Raw genomic sequence first — 19,711 nt, forward strand, 5'->3', positions numbered from 1 at the left:
TGAATCCCACACTGGTACACCTAAATACATAAAACAAGTATTTAATGGGCACAAAGAAAAATTAATGGTAATACCGTAAATTTAAAACCCCACATACATTAATGGATAGATGATGCAAATAGAAAATCAATGAGGAAACAATGTGTTTGACGGTATATTGGATTTATGGACATTACAAATACATAAAGAGCATTCCATTAAAAAAATAAACCCAGAATATACGTTCTTTTGAACATGGAACATTCTCCAGAATAGATCACATATTAGGCCATAAAACCAGACTCAATAAACTTAAGAAGATTAAAATCATACTCTGCATTTTTTTCTGATCACAAGAGTATGAAACTAGAAATAAAGAAAAGAGAAAAAATACAACATGATACTGAACAACTCATAGCTCAATAAAGAAATCAAGAAATAAATGTTAAAAATACATGTAAACAAGTGAAAGTAAAAACAATGGTGCAAAAATCTTTGAGACACAGCAAAAGGAGTTCTAAGAGGGAACTGTATAGGGCTACAGACCTACCTCAAGAAACAAGAAAAGTTCAAATAAACAATGTAACCTTACACCTAGAAGAATTAGGAAAAGAACAAAGCCCAAGATGAGTAAAAGAAAGCAAATAATAAACATTATAGTAGTATAAATGATATAAAGACTAAAACAAAAATTAGAGAAGATCAATAAAAACCACAAATTTCTTTTGGAAAAAAATAAACAAAATTGACAAACCCTTAGCCAGATTCATTGATAAAAAAGAGAAAGGAACTGAATAAATAAAATCCAAAATGAGGCAGAAGAAACAACTGATGCCACAGAAATACAAAGGATTATAAGAGAATACTATGAAAAACTATATGCAAACAAACTGGATAACCTAGAAAAAATGGATAAATTCCTAGAAACATACAATCTTCCAACATGGAACCAAGAAGAAAGAATATCTGAAAAGAACAATTATAAGTTATGAAATTGAATTGGTAATAAAAAAAAACTACCAAAACATAAAAGTCTCAGACTAGATGGACTTAAAAGTGAAGTCTACCAGACATTTAAAGCACAGTTAATACCTATTCTACTCAAACTATTCAAAAAAAAAAAAAAAAAAAAAAAAGAGGATGGAAATCTTCCAAAAACATTCTATGAGGCCAGTGTTATCCTGATGTAAAAATAAAACCACATCAACAAATGAAGAATAAAAATCATATTATCTCAATAGATGCAGAAGAAAATCATTTAACAAAGTACAACATCCATAATGATAAAAACTCTCAACAAAGGTTTAGAGAGAATATACCTAAACATAATGGAGGCCATCTATAAAAATCCCACTGCTAGCATCACACTCAATGGTGAAAAACTGAGAACTTTCCCTCTAGTCTGGAACAATAAAAGGATGTCCACCCTTGCCACTTTTATTCAATAGCGTACTAGAAGTCCTAGCAACAGCAATCAGACAAGAAAAAGAAATAAGCATCCACATAGGTAAAAAAGTATTTAAATAGTCACTATTTGCAGATGACATGATACTATATACAGATAATCCTAAAGACTTCACCAATAAAACTACTAAAGATAATAAATTCAGAAAAGTAGCAGGATACAAAATTAATAGCCAGAAATTGATAGTGTTTCTATACACTAATATTAAAGTAGCAGTAGGAAATTTTAAAAATGCCATTTACAATTGCACCAAAAAGAAAGAACTACTAGGAATAAATTTAATCAAAGATATATGACTTGTACTTCAAAAACTATAAAACACTGATGAAAGGAATTGAAAATGACACAAAGGAAAAGATATTCCATGCTCATGATTTGGAAAATATTGCCTAAATGTCCATACCACCCAAAACAATCTACAGATTCAATGCATTTCTTATCAACATAGCAAAAGCATTTTTCACAAAACAAGAATAAATATTCCTAAAATTTATATAGAACCACAGGAAACTCTGAATAGCCAAAGCTATTCAGAAAGAAGAACAAAGCTGGATGTATCACAATACAAGACTTCAAGATACACTAGAAGGCTGTAGATATAAAAAATAGTATGGAACTGACATTAAAATAGATACCTAGGTTGGGATGCCTGGGTGGCTCAGCAGTTGAGCATCTGGCTTTGGCTCAGGGCGTGATCCCAGGGTCTGGGATCGAGTCCCACATGGGGCTTCTTGTGGGGGGTCTGCTCCTCCCTCTGCCTGTTTCTCTGCCTCTCTTCCTCTTACATGAATAAATAAATAAATAATAAATAAATAAATAAATAAATAAATAAATAAATAAAATCTTTAAAAAAAGACACCTAGATCAAAAATATAGAATATAGACTCCAGAAATAAACCCACAATTATATGGCCAGTTAATCTACAACAAAGGAGACAAGAATATACAATTAGAAAATACAGTTTCTTTAATAAACGGTGTTGGGAAAACTGGAAAATTGCATGCAAAAGAATGAAACTGGTCCAGTTTCTAACACTATGCACAAAAATAAACTCAAAATGGATTAAAGACATAACGTGAGATCTGAAACCATAAAAGTCCTAGAAGTTCTAAGAGCACAAGCAGTAATTTCTCTGACACTGGCCATAGCAACATTTTTCTAGATATATCTCTGTTAAGGGAAACCAAACACAAAATATTAGGACTATATCAAAATAAAAAGCTTCTGCATGACAAAGATAACCATCAACAAAACAAAAGACAACCGACTGAATGGGAGAATACCTACTGAATGGGAGAATATATTTGAAATGATATATCCAAGAAGAGGTTAATATCCAAAATATATAAAGAAACTATTCAACTCAACACCAACAAAACAAATAATCCGTTTAAAAAATGGGCAGAAGACCTAAGTGAACATTTTTACAAAGAAGATGTAGAGATGGGCAATGGACACATCAAAAGTTGCTCAGCATCACTAATCATTAGCTAACACAAATCCAAACCAGAATGATATCACCTTATACCAGTAAGAATGGTTAAAATAAAAATTTACCCCAAAGATACAGAGGCAGTGAAACACCGGGACACCTGCACCTCAATGTTTATAGCAGCAATGTCCACAATAGCCAAACTGTGGAAGGAGCCTCGGTGTCCATCGAAAGATGAATGGATAAAGAAGATGTGGTCTATGTATACAATGGAATATTACTCAGCCATTAGAAAGGACAAATACCCACCATTTGCTTCGACGTGGATGGAACTGGAGGGTATTATGCTGAGTGAAGTAAGTCAATAGGAGAAGGACAAACATTATATGGTCTCACTCATTTGGTGAATATAAAAAAATAGTGAAAGGGAATAAAGGGGAAAGGAGAAAAAATGAGTGGGAAATATCAGTGAGGGTGACAAACCATGAGAGGCTCCTAACTGGGAAACGAACAAGGGGTGGTGGAAAGGGAGGTGGGTGCGGGGATGGGGTGAGAGCACTGAGGGGGGCACTTGATGGGATGAGCACTGGGTGTTATGCTATATGTTGGCAAATTGAACTCCAATAAAAAATGATAAAAAATAATTGTTGTGAGGATATAGAGAAACAGGAGCCTTTGTGCACTGTTGGTAGGAACATAAATTGGTTTAGTCACTGTGGAAGACAGTATGGAGTTTCCTCAAAAAATTAAAAATAGAAATACCATATAACATAGTAGTTCTGCTACTGAGTATTTCCCAAATAAAATGAAAACACTAAATATATGTTCCCCTATGTTTATTGCATTCTTTACAATAGCCAAGATATGGAAGCAACTTAAGTGTCTATTAATATACAAATGGATAAAAAGTGGTATTTACATACACACACCCAGTGGAATATTAGCCATAAAAAACGGATGGGATTGTGCCATTTGAAACAACATGGATGGACCTAGGGGGTATTAGGCTAAGTGATATGAAACAGAATCTAAAAGACAAATACCGAATTAGTCCACTTATTAATGGAATCTTCAAAAAATGAGTAAGAAAAGAAACGCAGAATCAGACCTATAAATACAGAAAATAAACTGAGAGTTGTTAGAGGGCTGGGGGTAGAGGATTGGGCAAAATCATGTAAGGAAAGTGGCTGGTATAGGCTTCCGCTTATGTAATGAATAAGTCATGGGAATAAATGGCACAGTATAAGAAATACAATGATACTGTAATAGTGATGTCACAGAACAGATAGTACAAATACATAAAATATAGCATAATGGGTAAATTTGTCAAATCACTAAGCATACTGAATATAACATAATGGGTATGCTAAATAGAGCATAATGTGGTAAATACAGGATAGTGGGTTAATCTGTTAAATTATTAAGTTGATCTGAAACTAAAATAACATTGTGTGTCAACTATACTAAAAAAGAAAAAGTGGCAACAAAACTAAGAATGGATTTTTTAAAATTCACGCTCCTGTCCATTTCATATTTTTTAAACTACCCATGCACAGTGTCTTTTTCAGGTATTTATGTTTTTAGATATTATGACTGAAATGTAAAACGTTTAACATTTTCTTGGATGGCTCATAACATGATTATTTTTGTTTTTAGACAACTTCCTGGTTGTGGTTCTGTGTTGGACTGACTGTAAGGTTGGTGAAGCTCAATTTGACTGAAGCAAAATTTGCTATACATGACTTCACTAAATTCCAAGTTTACAGAAAACTAACATGGTAAACACACACACAGACACACACACACACACATGCACAGAATGCTTTAAAGATCAAAATCTTTTCCTTTTCAGGTTCCAAAAGATCTATCTGGCCATGGCTGAACATGCCTTATACCTATTTGATTAAACATAAAAGTATTCAGTGCTGCCCTCAAACAAACATATGTTTTCCAATCTCTTTCAGAACCTACAGCACAACATTGCAGCTTCTTTGTACATAATTTACAGTGGATTTCATCATGTTGTACTTTATTTATTTCTTAGATTCTTATATTTCTTCTTCTGGACTGTGAGTTTTCATTATTCTATGAAATGAACCTGAGGGTTAGAACATCTTTGCTTTGCCCTAGGGTTTGCTCAAAGGCAAATGAGCAGGTTTAAACATTAAGTAGAAGATAACTTAAAGATATTTTTTATTCCTGAGTTTATGTATCTTATTTAGAATAAATATTGACCTTTTAAGACTATTTCATGTGGCATTATTTTATTGTGACATCCTACACAGTCACGGAAAGGAAAATTCTACTGCGTTGTATATCTAATTTCATAACAATTCCTACGATAGCATCGGCTCTATAATAACAGAAAGTACATTTAACTCAATATTAAGTATTTCCCCATAGAAAATGCTCAGAATATTAAAAAGATGAACTACTGTTTACAGCTCAAATGAACTTAATTAAATTTATTGTTTGACATCAACTTTGAAAATCTGATAACTACTTTAGTTCTGCATGTACATTTATCCACTCAACTGTTCACTCACTCAGTGCTCACCCAAAACTCTGTTGGACATTGGATATAAGAAGAGAAATAATACCTCATTTTTTATTTCAAAGAACTATTATCAACTAACCCACTAACCAATATGCCTATTATATAAAAGACATTATTTTTGTTATGTAACAAAAATAAATAGAATTATTATAGAACTTTAAAATATTAGTAATCATGATACAAATAACAGCTAATGAGGTCTGCTTTTCCCTATCATTGAATTAAGTATTTTATTCAGATTAGAGTAATTTTATCAGGTAGGTTCTATTATTACCCCCATTTTAAAGATCAAGACTCTAAGTATTAGAGGGATAAAGTGACTCAGGCAAGATAGTTGCCAAGAAACTAATCCTGTATATTCTTGAAGGCATTCTATAGCCCAGGCTACTTACTCTTAATATATCAGTTCTTGGGAATGTGTATATGGATTTTGAATTAATTGCAAGAACATGATAGAAGGAAAAGGGAAACAAAAAAAACCCTGTCAATATAAACTCTATAAGGGGCTTTTTTTCAATAGTGAGATATACCACTACACATCTACTAGACTGGCCAAAATTAGAACATTAACAACATCAAATGCTGGAGAGGCTGTGAGGCAACAGGAACTCTTACACATTCTGGTTGGAATGCCAAATGGTAGTCATTTTGAGAGAAAGTTTGGTGGTTTCTTACAAAACTAAACATATTCAAACCATACAGTCCAACAATCATGCGTTTTGGTATTTACCCAAATGAGCTGAATATTTATGTCTACACAATAACCTGCATGTGGATGTTTATAGCGACTTTTTTTAATTGTCCAAACTTGGAAGTAACATAGGTGAATGGATAAATACACCGTGGTACATCCATACAATGGAATATTCTTCAACACTAAAATGAAATGAGCTGTCAAGTCATGAAAAGACACAGAGGAATTTGAAATGCACCTTAATAAGTGAAGGAATCCAATCTGAAAAGATCACCTACTGTATGATTCCAACTATATGACATTCTAGAAAAGGTAAGATTATGGAGAATAATATCAGTGGTTTGAGGGAGTAGAAAAGGAGAGAGATGAATCAAAAACAGATAATTTTTAGAGCAATAAGAATACTCTATGTGATACTATAATGATGGATACAGGTCATTGCACATTTTTTCCAAACCCATAGGAACATACAATGCCAAGAATGAAATGTATTGTAAACTATGGACTGTGGGGTGATTGCCGTGCATTAGTGTAGGTTCATTCTTGGTATAAAATATATCATTCTGGTGAATGATGTTAATAGTGGAGGATCCTATGTATGGATGGAACAGGGAAAATCTCTGTACCTTTCTTCCTTTCAATTTAGTGTAAACTAACACTTCTCTAAAAAATAGTCTTGAAATACTGAGATAGCTTTAATAATGTAATCCATGCTAGATTAATTATAATAATCATTAAAATGAAGATTTAAAACTAAGTAGCAGTTAAGGATTTTTACAACTCATATGTTTTGATCACACACACACTTGCACACTCCTAATATAATTCAAATAAAGACATTGGATACATCTTAAGCATGAGATAAGGGTCCTCTCCCACTCCCCATGTAAGATTCTTTTCTCCCCATTAGCTCAACCTTGATTTGAAAAAGTAGACAAGATTGACTGCAATAAACAGATAATGAATGTTGAATGCAAAATAACTAGTTAGACAAAATACCAGTGCATGGTATAAATATATATATATATATATATATATATATATATATATATATATCATCATAATAACAATTTTAGGTCATTCAGTAGGAAGATAACTCAGTAGCACAGGGTTGCATTTTACTAATAGACTTTTTTTTTTTTTTTTTTTTTATGATAGTCACAGAGAGAGAAAGAGAGAGAGGCAGAGACATAGGCAGAGGAAGAAGCAGGCTCCATGCACCGGGAGCCCGATGTGGGATTCGATCCCGGGTCTCCAGGATCACGCCCTTGGCCAAAGGCAGGCGCCAAACCGCTGCGCCACCCAGGGATCCCTACTAATAGACTTTTAATAAAAAAATCTGAAGTAGTATACATGGAGCTCCTACATTAATTAATATAAATGACAGCTACATAATTGACCTTGCTTTTTTTGCTAAAAAAAGCAATATACTTTTGAGAATAAAATTTTACATTTTAACTAGTATTTGACATTTACTAGTTCAATTCTTCCTCTTCTGTGGGATGTTGACATCTTTTAATATTTTAGAGTAATATTTTACAAAGATTTTATATTTTAGTTCATAAATTTCTTCCTAGTTTCTTGTAGATCATGTTAGCAATGGAGCTCTAAAATAAGACATAGCACATTTTTCATATTCTTAGCTTGGGAATGAAATTTGTACCCTTTAAACTTCATATCTTAAATTCTATTGAAACCTAATTCTTATTTAACAAATAGTCTTCCCTGCTTACTCATTTTCCAATCCCTGCAATAATCTTTGAAGATGGGAAAGATCAATGTTAGAGGCTTGATGACCTAGCTATGAATATAATTCCCACATTAATAAAGATCTGGAAAAAGATGGTGGGAGCTAAGAATGAATGTTGATTACGTGGTTGAAAACATGACTGTTTAGACAAAGTGACGAAGATATAGTTTTAGAATAATAATGATTTCAAAAGTCTCAAAATCAAATATTTATTTCTAGTGCTCAAAAATACCAATTCTACTTTGGTAGGTACCAGCATTTCACATAAAGTGCTCAATAAATATTTGTTAAAAAATGGATTTTTTTAACAAAAACATGGAAAAACATGGAAACATGGATCGCCTTCACATAAAGCATTAAGGTATATATCTTTATGGAATAAATTTATGAACTTACATTATAAATATTTTTGGAATGTTAGATATATGGCTATACTATATTTTTTTAGGAAACTAAAATTGTCCTCTTAAAGAATTATTTAGGGATCCCTGAGTGACTCAGCGGTTTGGTGCCTGCCTTTGGCCAAGGGCGTGATCCTGGAGTCCCGGGATGGAGTCCCATATCAGGCTCCTTGCATGGAACCTGCTTCTCCCTCTGCTTGTGTCTCTGCCTCTCTCTCTCTCTCTCTCTCTCTCTCTGTGTCTCTCATGAATAAATAAATAAATAAAATCTTAAAAAAGGGAATTATTTAATGTTATCCCTCTTTTGCTTTTTTTAAATATTTTTTCTTTTGCTTTAAATTTTAAATTTGTATGTCAATTATATAAAATTAAAAATACTAAAATACTAGACAATGTTAACAGTCTGTTTTGTTGTTTGGTACACTTTCTTTTAAAGTTCTTTTAAAATATTTTATAATTATCATGATAATTTAATTTTAGAACATTTTCTTCACCCTTAAAGAAACATATCCACTTGGAGATACTCATATCCAATAAAGTATATTTCCTTCCCTTTTTAAAAAAGAATCTATTTATTTATGTGAGAGAGAGAGAGAGAGAGAGAGAGAGAGAGAGACAGAGAGAGTGAGAGAGATCAGGAGAACAGAGGGAGAGAGACATGGTGAATGTGGAGCCTGATGTGGGGCTTGAACATACAACCCTGAGGTCATGAACTGAGCTGAAATCAAGAGTTGGATGTCTAACCAACTGAGTCATCCAGGTACCCTCAATAAAGTGCATTTCTTATAGACACTTTAACTTTGGAATTGTTTTACTATGCAGTCCAAATATCTCTGTTCTAATTGGAGTGTTTGATTAATTTATATGTAATTATCAATATCTTTGTGTTTAAACATTTTGCTACTTATTCTTTTAAAAGTCCTAAATCTATTAAAGTAAATTAATTTGTAACTTAAAAAATCCTTCCTACAAAGGAAATTTCAGGCAAAATAACTTCTATAGCAATTCTATCATTTTGTGAAATAATTGAAAATATAAATACTTTCTGAAAATTTTCCCAATTAGTTTTATAAGGCTGGCATTACCCTTATATCAAAATCTGGCCAATATAGTCCAAAAATATATATATATATAGGCCAATATTCCTCAGTCATATCATTTATACAAATAATCATAGATTTAAAAAATTATAAGCAAATTTTTGGGAAAAAATGAATCAAGCATTAAATGAGACAGATAATGCACCATGGCACATTATCTTAGAATTTTAAGTTGGGGTGCCTTGGTGGCTCAGCCAGTTGAGCATTGGACTCTTGTTTTTGGCTTAGGTCAAGATCTCATGGTTGTGAGAATGTTTGATTCTTTACCTGTCCCTCTGTTCCTCCCCCCGTTTGTAGGTGCATCTGGGGGGCTTAGTCAGCTAAATGTCCAACTCTTGATTTTGGCTTCAGTCTTGACCTCAGGGTCTTGAGATTGAGCCCTGCATTTGGTTCCATGCTGGATGCGGAGCCTGTTTATGATTTTCTCTCTTCCTTGTCTCCCTCTGCCCCTCACCTGCTCTCTCTCTCTCTAAAGATCAATGTAAATTACCACATTAAGAAAAAAGGAGCAAAAGCATTTGGCAATTCTCAATAAATTCAGAAGAGCATGAAATAAAATTCAATACATAAAATCTGTAAACACACTAGAAATGAGAGAAAATGGGAATAATTAGCCAATCTGATTAAGGGTATTCATGAATGAAAGCCCTTTGCCTGCCTAATACTTAATGGCAAATATTGAATGTTTTCTTCTAAGATTTGATGTAATTCAAGCTTATCTACTTACAGTTGTTTTATTCAATACAACAAAGGAGATCTTAAGCCTGATAATCAGTCAAAAAAGGAAAGGGTACGTAAGATGAAAAATAAAATAGTAAACTAATAATTCATAGACAACATGATTATGTATACAGAAAACTATTAAAAATGTGCAAAACATCCTCTAGGCTAATAAATTTGGCAACAGTCACATGATATATTAAAATACAAAACTGAATTTTATTTCTGTGCTATAGAACATAAAATAAAGAATATATATAATTTCAAGAGAACAACATCAACAAAAACCTTTAGGAATAAATCTAGTCCATGATGTATCAAACCTCTGTATTGAACACCAAAAATAAAAATTACAGAAGACATAAGTAAATAAGGAGATATACTATGCTAGAGAATTAGAAAAACTAGTGTTTCTAAGATTTAATTCTACCCAAATTATTTTTAGAATAAATATAACTCCAATGAAAATTTTAACAGGCTTTTTTCATTTTTTAAAAAAAGTTAATTTAAATTTAATTAGCCAACATATAGTAGATAATTAGTTTCAGATATAGTTTTCTAATACGTTTAAAATTTGACAGTTCTTGGGCAGCCCCGGTGGCGCAGCGGTTTAGCGCTGCCTGCAGCCCAGGGTGTGATCCTGGGGACTGGGGATCGAGTCCCACATCGGGCTCCCTGCATGGAGCCTGCTTCTCTCTCTATGTGTCTCTTTCGAATAAATAAATAAAGTCTTTAAAAAAAAAAGGAATAAAATTTGACAGTTCTAAAAATTATATAGTTCTAAAAATTATATATCTCTTACAGCCAAACAATCCTGGCAATGAACAGAATCAGAATACCTGACTATAAGAATTATAGTACAGCTATAATAATCAAGACATTGTGGTATTTAATTTGATTATAGGTCAATTAATAGTTTGGCAATGTGTGAAAGATACATTTTTAAATACATGCTGTTGGAAAAATTGTATATATCAATCTGAGATTAATTATAGACCTAAATATTAGGATTATCACATAAACTGATCAACAAGGCATCTCATAAACACATTGTGGTATATTCAAATCATGCAATACTATCCATTAATAAAAAGGAATCAACTATGAAGCATGTGACAATATGATGAACCCCATAGATATGCTGAAAGACTTTTGACACAGTAAGCACATATTGTATGATTAAATTTAGATAAAGTCAAAGAACCAGCAAATTAATTTTTAACTATAGAATTCACAAAGTAGTTGCCTCTGCAAATGGGGGGAGAACTGAATACAAAAGCTCAAAAGGGGATGTTCTGGAGGAGAAAAAAATATATTGATGTGGTAAATACATCGATTTATGAAATTGTCAAAATTTATTGAACTGTATACTTGATACCTGTGCATTTTATCATATGTAAATAATACTTTAATTAAAAACAATTAGTCTGTTTTGAAACAAAAATCTGACAACTGACATTTTCCTACTAAATTCCATTGTGGACACACTGCTTTCAGGTACACAGACCATGTTGCCTCAAGGTAATCATAGAGCAAAACAAAGTATTTGACCTGATAACACACGTTTGTCCAGAAACAGTCATGCATCATACTGGAAATGTAAAATAATGGGAAAAAATATAAAAACAAAAATCAGAATTTTAGCCAAATTATAGATATGAGGAAAAATAAATATGTATGTATATCTCATCTTTATTTCATCCCTATGCCACACACTTACTTTATAATTACCTGTATGTTAGACAAATATTGAAGTCTTGCATTTACAGTAGCTTTGTTTTGAATGCTATTGCAGTACAATTTGATTCACAAAGTTCTATGACCCTTATATATTCTTTGTGAAGTGGAATTGTTAATGCTACAACATGATCCTTCCTGTCCTGTTGAGTGGCTGCTCAGGTACTCAAGAGACTAGGAAGTCAAATAATGTCAGCTACTCTGCCAACTAAGACACTTGGCCCCTTTTTGACTAATTAGGTGTTTGACAAATATTGATTTAAAACTAATAAGCCTCAAAACACGGGCTCTAATTTCTCCCCCTGGGGTATTTCAACTGAAGGGTTGACTTTTAAAGTCCTTCACTTAATTTTGACTAGGCTATTTGGAAGAATCAGGCACTTGAGAAGCTGGGACTCTTTAAAGCTGTCAATAATATATAGTATCCAGCCATAGGATTGTCTGCCCTTCCAGGTACAGAAGGGTGATGTGCAAATATGTATGTGATTCTCAGTGAAACACGAATGGTCTCACTCCAGTGGCACAACCTGCTTACAATAATTTACATTGGTGAGTAAAGGAATGAGAGTGGCAAAAATATCATGTGTATAGATATATGTGTGTGAGTATAAGATGCACATACACACAAAACTTTGGTAATTAACATATTAATACATATACCCTCAATCAAGCTGAAAATCAATTCTAACCTCATTTTCTTAATCTAGACACATGAATGTACCTTTTTAAAACAATATGCCTGAATATGACTGTTTTGTTTTCAGCTTTAAGTTAAACCTCAGTTAATTATAGTCTAAATAAGATTTGCTATTAAAGTCTGTTCTAAAACTTTCCACAACATACAGTTTTCAACACAGATGAAGACTTCAAAAATACTACTACTAATTCCTTCACAGAGCAAATATTCAGGGGAAATATTTAGGTCATGTCTTTATATTTATTGTCAGCTACTATCCTTTCTATACTTGCACAATAATCATTAATATTCTAATATTGAAACCAGTTAAAGATAAAATAAGTTAGATATAAATTATATAAAAGAAAGTTTATTTGCATCTTTAAGATGTTTTTATATTTTTATTGAACAAGTAATTTATGTTCCTTTCTTTAAAAGAATAATATGTGATACAGCAGATATAATTAATTGATAATCTGACTATTATCCTTTCTCACTGATGTCATTCACTGTGATGTTTAAGTCCTAGATATTGGCATCAAAGGACAAAGAGTGAAGGTTGTTAAAACTAGTAAGTTTGACCCTCTGTACTGATAGGTTCTGTTTCACTCTCTCACTTGGTGAGAATAGGTATAATTTTGTATCAAGTGCAAACTGAAATTGGAAAAAGACTGTGTAAGGCTATCCTGCTGTAATGTATTTCTTATGATCTATATTATTGCTGGTATATGTGCATTTTATAAAGATTGGTATCTTCCTAGGCTTGTATTTCATGTGTCAGGTACTATATTTGACAGGTAAAAATACAATGAGAAAAGTCAAGTCTGAATTTACATTATAGTTAGGAAATGAGAAAACTGTGTTAATCAAATAATCACACAAATAAATAAATGTTCAAGAACAACCAGAATAAGTATTATCAAGTAGAAGTACATGATACTACAACAACGTGTAATTGTGAGATCCATTCTAGTCAGAAATGTTCCAAGAAAAGATGGATTTGCCAAGGCCCTGTTTTTAACCACCAATTTTTTTTTTTTTAAGATTTGTATTTATCTTAGGGAGAGAGTAAGGGGAGGGATAGAGGGAGAGAGAATCATCAAGCAGACTCCCCGCTGAGCAGGGAGCCCAACACAGGGCTCAATCCCAGGACCCTGAGGTCATGACCTGAGCTAAAATCAAGAGTCAACTGCTTAACTGACTGAACCACCCAGGTGCCCCTAACTAGCAATTTTTTTAAACAATGACAAAAATGTCACATTTAGTCAGCATTTCCATGAATTAATGTTCTCCTATTCATTCTAAAAAAAAGTATAAAACAATATGAATATATTTGCACAGCAATGTTCTTAGCAACATTACTCACAAAGGCCAAAAGATGGAAACAACCCTGTCCACTGACAGACGAATGGATAAACAAAATGTGATATATACACACAATGGAATATTTAGTCTTTAAAAGAAGCGAATTTTTGATCCATGCTACTGCCTAAATGAAGCTGGAAAACATCCTAAGTGGGAGTCAGCCAGACACACAGAACAACAAATATTGAATGATTCTACCCATATGAGGTACCTAGAGTACTCAATATTCAAAATGATAGAAGGTAAAATGGTGGTTGTCAGGGACTTTCAGGAAAGGAGAATTGAAAATTATTTTTAATGGATACAGAGCTTCAGTATGGGATAATGAAGACATTATGATAAAGTTCTGAAGACAAATAGTGAAGACAGTTACAGAACAATGAGAATGTATTTAATGCCACTGAATTATACCCCAAAATGGTTAAGATCTTAAATTTTATGTCATGTATATTTTACTACAGTAAAGAGTTTGGATCACATATGTTGTGAGACTATAGTGTGTATGTACAAACCATGTTTGAATATTTCCATGGTGATTTTTGTAGAAGCAATCTAAGGGGGTATCCTTTTAAAAATAACCACGAAAAAAATAACCACTGTAATAAGCATTCAAAACCTACATAACATCTTAGACACATAATTGGAGATGTAATTAGACCTGTCAGCTTACTAATATTTGAATTATAAAAATGATGCTTCAAATAAAAGACAATAAGCACTAAACCAATTTCTAAATAACACAAACACTCTGCTTCTAAAATAAAAGGTCTATAAGGAGAATGCATATAAATACAGAAACTATACGGACCACTGTCCAGTGATACTGTGGGCCTGGATTTGATCTCTGTAACTTTATATTTTAAAGTAAAGAGGTTCACTAGCCCAGTCATTGAATGAAACAAAAATTTAAACTACTGTAGGCCACCAAAAATTAATCTGTAGCATTAATATCAAAGAAATGTAGAGTTAAGGACCATTAATGCTCTTATATCATCAACTTTCAAATCCTTTTTAGTTTATTTTCCCATGAATACTGAAGATAATCGCTTTTGTAAAGCACTGTCCTCATTCCATTTTTCATTGTTAAAAGAATTATAATTCACACACTATATTTTAATTTCCATTTTAATTTTTTGCACGTGACTCTACTATTTGATCCTTTGTCTTTAAATTTATATCACTTTAGCTAAGAGGTTCCAACTCTTTGGTTGCTTGTATCCTTGGAGTCTCAGTAATTATTTCCTATTATCCAAAGATCTAATGAAATATCTAAGAATTTCATTCTCTAAAGTAGTTATATCCAAACTGGTTACTTGTATCCAACAACTTAGTAGTTGTGTGAAACATGAACACACATTAATTGAAAAAAATATTTTAAAATAACCACAATTTTGTGGTTGGGCATGTTGGGCAATGCATATATTCTTGAACCTTGGAAATAGATTAGAAAAGACTACTAATTTCCTGTTTTATGTTGATGACTGTATTTGCTTTTTATCTGAAATTCTAAGAAACCCGATTGTGCCAAGATATGACCTCATCAAAATGTATGTAGTATGATCTAATGATAAAACTATTTTAGCTCATAGTTCCCATGTTCCCATGTTGTATGATAGTTGTCAAGAATCAATGATATCCTCAAAAACAAAATATCCAGGGCATTTCTGAGAGTTCATTGTAGTGTCTTGGGGCTTCTTATTATACAGTTTGAGAACTAGGATTTTAGTCATTGACTTTGAAATTTTTATTTGGCAAGTTTTTTGAAGTTGATGATATTGTTTTCAAGGTCGCTGAAGTTAATATATACTTTTCACAAATATATGCTCTTTATTTAAAAAGCAAAACAAAAATCTAATTTTTAAAGATTTTATTTATTTGAAAGAGAGGAAGAGAGCATGCATGCGCATATGGGCAGGGGAGGGGGAGAGGGCGAGGGAGAAGCAGCTTTCCCAATGAGCAGGGAGCCCAACTTGGGGCTTGATTCCAGAACCCTGAGATCATGACCTGAGCTGAAGGCAGGCACTTAACTGACTAAGCCACCCAGGTGCTGCAACAAAACCTATTTTTAAAAAAGCATTTCCACCTGTCTTTGTTTCAGCAACACATATACTAAAATTGGAGCGATGCAGAAATTAGCATGGCCCCTGTGCAAGGACATGCAAATTCGTGAAGCGTTCCATATTTTTAATCAATTTTTGAGGTCTTGTGCTTAAAAAAGAAAAAATAAATAAATAAAAAACAATTCTGTCATATAATACACTTTTTAACTGCATCACAGCAAAGTCAAAGGATACAGACTTGGACTTCGTTTTCTCACTGTTACAATGATATGCTCTTCACCTATGAGCAAGTTTATTATGTCTATTCACAATAATCTGAATTAGAACAATAAATATTTGTCACAAAATTTTGGTTTGCTTTCGCAAAAATATTCAGATGGACATGTTTTCATAATTATTCATAAAGCTTCAAATAATCTGAGGTGCCTGGGTGGCTTAGTCAGCCTCTGGCTCAGGTCATGATCCTGGAGCCTCAGGATGGAGCCCTGCATGGGGGAGTTTGCTTCTCCCTCTCCCTCTGCCCATCTCCCAGCTGGTCTCTCTCACTCTCATTTGCTCTCTATCAAATAAATAGATAAGATCTTAAAAAAAAAAGAATCAAGTAATCCAAATCTCCCCTAACTTACTGAAATTTTAGTATGAAATTCTCAGACTACCTTGCTTGCTTATTATCTATTGGAATTTCTGGAGGCTCCATTGTATCCTATGAGCAATAAAATGAAAGAAGACAAAACTAATGTGTGCAACAGCTTCCCTAAAAATGGCATCTCCTTGTTTTCTCTCACCACAGAATAGAGAAATTGTCTCTATGATAATGTTTCTTATTTTGGATTTTCCTCTGAATATTTGTCTACACTAATATCTCCTCTGAATTTAGTATTATGTACTTAAAAAATCATAATGATTAGTTTTTGTTTTCAGCTCTGACATAAAAATACTGAAAGCTGGGATTGCTGTTCTTGTAACAGTAGCAAAAAACAGAACAAGCTGAAAATCAAGAATTTTCTTGAAACTACGGTGGAACTTGGATTATGAGCCAAACCACAATCCTCAAATCCAAAGAGATAGGCATGTCCAGAGGAGTGACAGCAAGATCTGCAAACTCTTGGAACAGAGCCATGAGTAAGAACATAGAAATAATAATTTTGAATTTCTGGAGGTAAGTGTAGACTAGTGAAAGTGGCACTTGGGGGCAGCCCCGATGGCCAAGTGGTTTGGCGTCGCCTTCAGCCTGGGGATGATCCTGGAGAGGGGACTGAGTCCCACGTCAGGCTTCTTGCATGGAGCCTGCTTCTCCCTCTGCCTGTGTCTCTGTCTCTGTCTCTGTCTCTCTCTCTCTTTCTCTCTGTGTCATGAATGAAAAAAAAAAAAAGTGGCACTTGGGTGGTGGGGAATGTGCACAGTGTTAGAGAAGCCACCACATTTCCTTGAGTTTTCTCTACAGGAATCCCTCTAGGTTCTTATGGTGAGATCTGAGGAAGATCATATAGTGGCCTTGACAGGGATAGGGGAGGATTAATCATGGTAAAATAAAATAAGATGAGACTTCTCCATAATAAAAACTTAGTTTCCATGAAAGACACTTTACTGGAGCTTATGCCACAAGAAGAACATTCCTCACATGTTAGCCGACTCTAGTCTTCTTGTCTCACCTAAGGGGAATACATTTTCCAAAATGTCATATAATTGAAATCATATAGTATTAGCCTTTCAGACTGACTTCTTTCACTTAGCAATATGCAATTGAGGTTCATCTGGGTCTGGTTGTGGCTCATGAACTCATTTTTCTTATTGATGAATAATATTCCATTGTGTTGATAAAGCACAGTTTGTTTTTCTATCCACTTATTCATGGACATTTTGATTTCTTCCAGTTTTTGGTGATTATAAACAAAGGTGTTATAAACATTCACATGCAGATTTTTGTATGGACAGGGTTTTCAAACCAGCTGGGTAAATACCTAGAAGCATGATTGCTGGGTCATATGGTATATGTTTGGCTTTGTAAGAAACGGACAAACTGTCTTCCAAAGTGGACACTCCTGTTTGTATTCCCACCAGCAACGAATGAGTTTTCCTATTGTTCTGCACTTTCACCAGCATATAATTTGTCAGTATTTTTATTTTATTTTATTCTAATAGGTGTATAGTGGTATCCTATTATTTAATTTGAAATTCATCAATGACAAATAATGTTGAGCACCTTATAAAATGCTTATTTGCCATATGCATATCTTTTTTTGACAGGTTGTTTATGTAGATCTAGATCTTTTCCTCATTTTAAAAATTGAGGTGTTTCTCACCTTCTTTCAAGATTTTCTTGTTTTTTTCCTATAATTTTAAGATAATAGGATTTATTATGGTATTTTTGGTATTTGTCCGGTCTGTTGTTCTCAGAACTTCTATATCTGTGGTTTTAGTATTTGTCATTAATTTGGAAAGTTCTTGATCTTGGTTATTATCACTGTAAATATTGTCTCTACTTCATTTTTTCCTTTTTTCTCCTTCTGATATTCCAATGATCTGTATGTTAGCTGATTTGAAATTTCCCAGCATTTTTAAATGGTCTGTTCATTTCTTTTTTCATTCTTTTCTTTTCAGTGGAAGTTCCCATTGATTAGTCTTCAACTTCAAAGATTCCTTCATCAGCCATATCTAGTCTACTGATGAAATAATTGAACACATTCATTTCTGTTATAGTATTTTTGATAACAAGCATTTCCTTTTGATTTTTTCTTAGAGTTTCTATCACTCTGATCTCACTTTCATGTGGTCTACCTTTTCCATCTGTTCTCTTATATTGTAGTTTTTCCACTAGAGCTTTTAATTTTATTAATCATAGTTATTTTAAATTATCTTTCTTGTAATTTTAACACCTTTTACTATTGGAGTCCAGTTCTATCTTTATTACTTCACACTGTTTCTTTGTTGTTTTGTTTGACTTTTGCTTTTGTTTCACTATTTGTGTTTGCCTATTGACATGACTTTTAATATTTTATTTAAAGGAGGACATGTTTAATCATTGAACAGGAAGTGAGGTAAATATGTCTTTGTAGATCTATCCTAATCTGGGTAGGATTAGGCTGTATTTAATGTTTGTGGTTGTGCCAGCAGTTTAAAGTTTCTCTAGTCCTTGTTTTTTTTTTTTTTTTTTTCTTTCTCTCTTGACTTCTTTCCAAGGTTTATATAGTATAAGAGGGGTGAAAATAAGGTAATTTTTAATGGAGGAACCTGACAATACTACCTCAGCCAGCTGATCAAGATCAATATTAAGACTGATGTCAAGTTAATATGCTATTATGAAAACATCATTTTACCTCTGTGGTCCTCTTCTCATAAACCCACCAGCTCAGTCTAATCTTAAGAGAAAGCAAAAGACAATCTCAATACAAGAGCATTCTGTCAAATATCTGACCAATAATTCTCAAAACTGTCAAGATCATCAAAACCAAGAGAAGTTTGAGAAGCTCTCTCAGGCAACAGGTGCCTAAGGAGATATGACTATTAAATATAATGTGGTAGCCTGGATGAATTAGAGGAACAGATAAAGTTTATTAGGTAAAAATTAAGGAAATATGAATAAAATATGGACTTTTGTTAATAACAATGTACCAATATTGGTTAATTAATTATAATACATGCATTAATTTAAGGTCTTTTAAAAATATCATTTATTTATTCATGAGAGACACACACAGAGAGAGAGAGACAGAGAGAGAGAGAAGCAGAGACACAGGCGGAGGGAGAAGCAAGCTCCATGCAGGGACCCCAACA

General features: G+C 33.0%; 1 long non-coding RNA gene and 1 pseudogene across 2 annotated transcripts in view; one reads left to right on the forward strand and one right to left on the reverse strand.

Moving 5' to 3' along the window:
• Positions 1-19,711, reverse strand: part of LOC140614428 (uncharacterized) — a 249,357-nt gene that overhangs the window by 37,582 nt on the left and 192,064 nt on the right. The window lies entirely within an intron of this gene.
• On the forward strand, positions 15,967-16,063 carry LOC140614562 (U6 spliceosomal RNA; annotated as a pseudogene).

This window comes from Canis lupus, chromosome 22 (genome assembly GCF_048164855.1).
Source record: "Canis lupus baileyi chromosome 22, mCanLup2.hap1, whole genome shotgun sequence".
Lineage (NCBI taxonomy): Eukaryota > Metazoa > Chordata > Mammalia > Carnivora > Canidae > Canis > Canis lupus.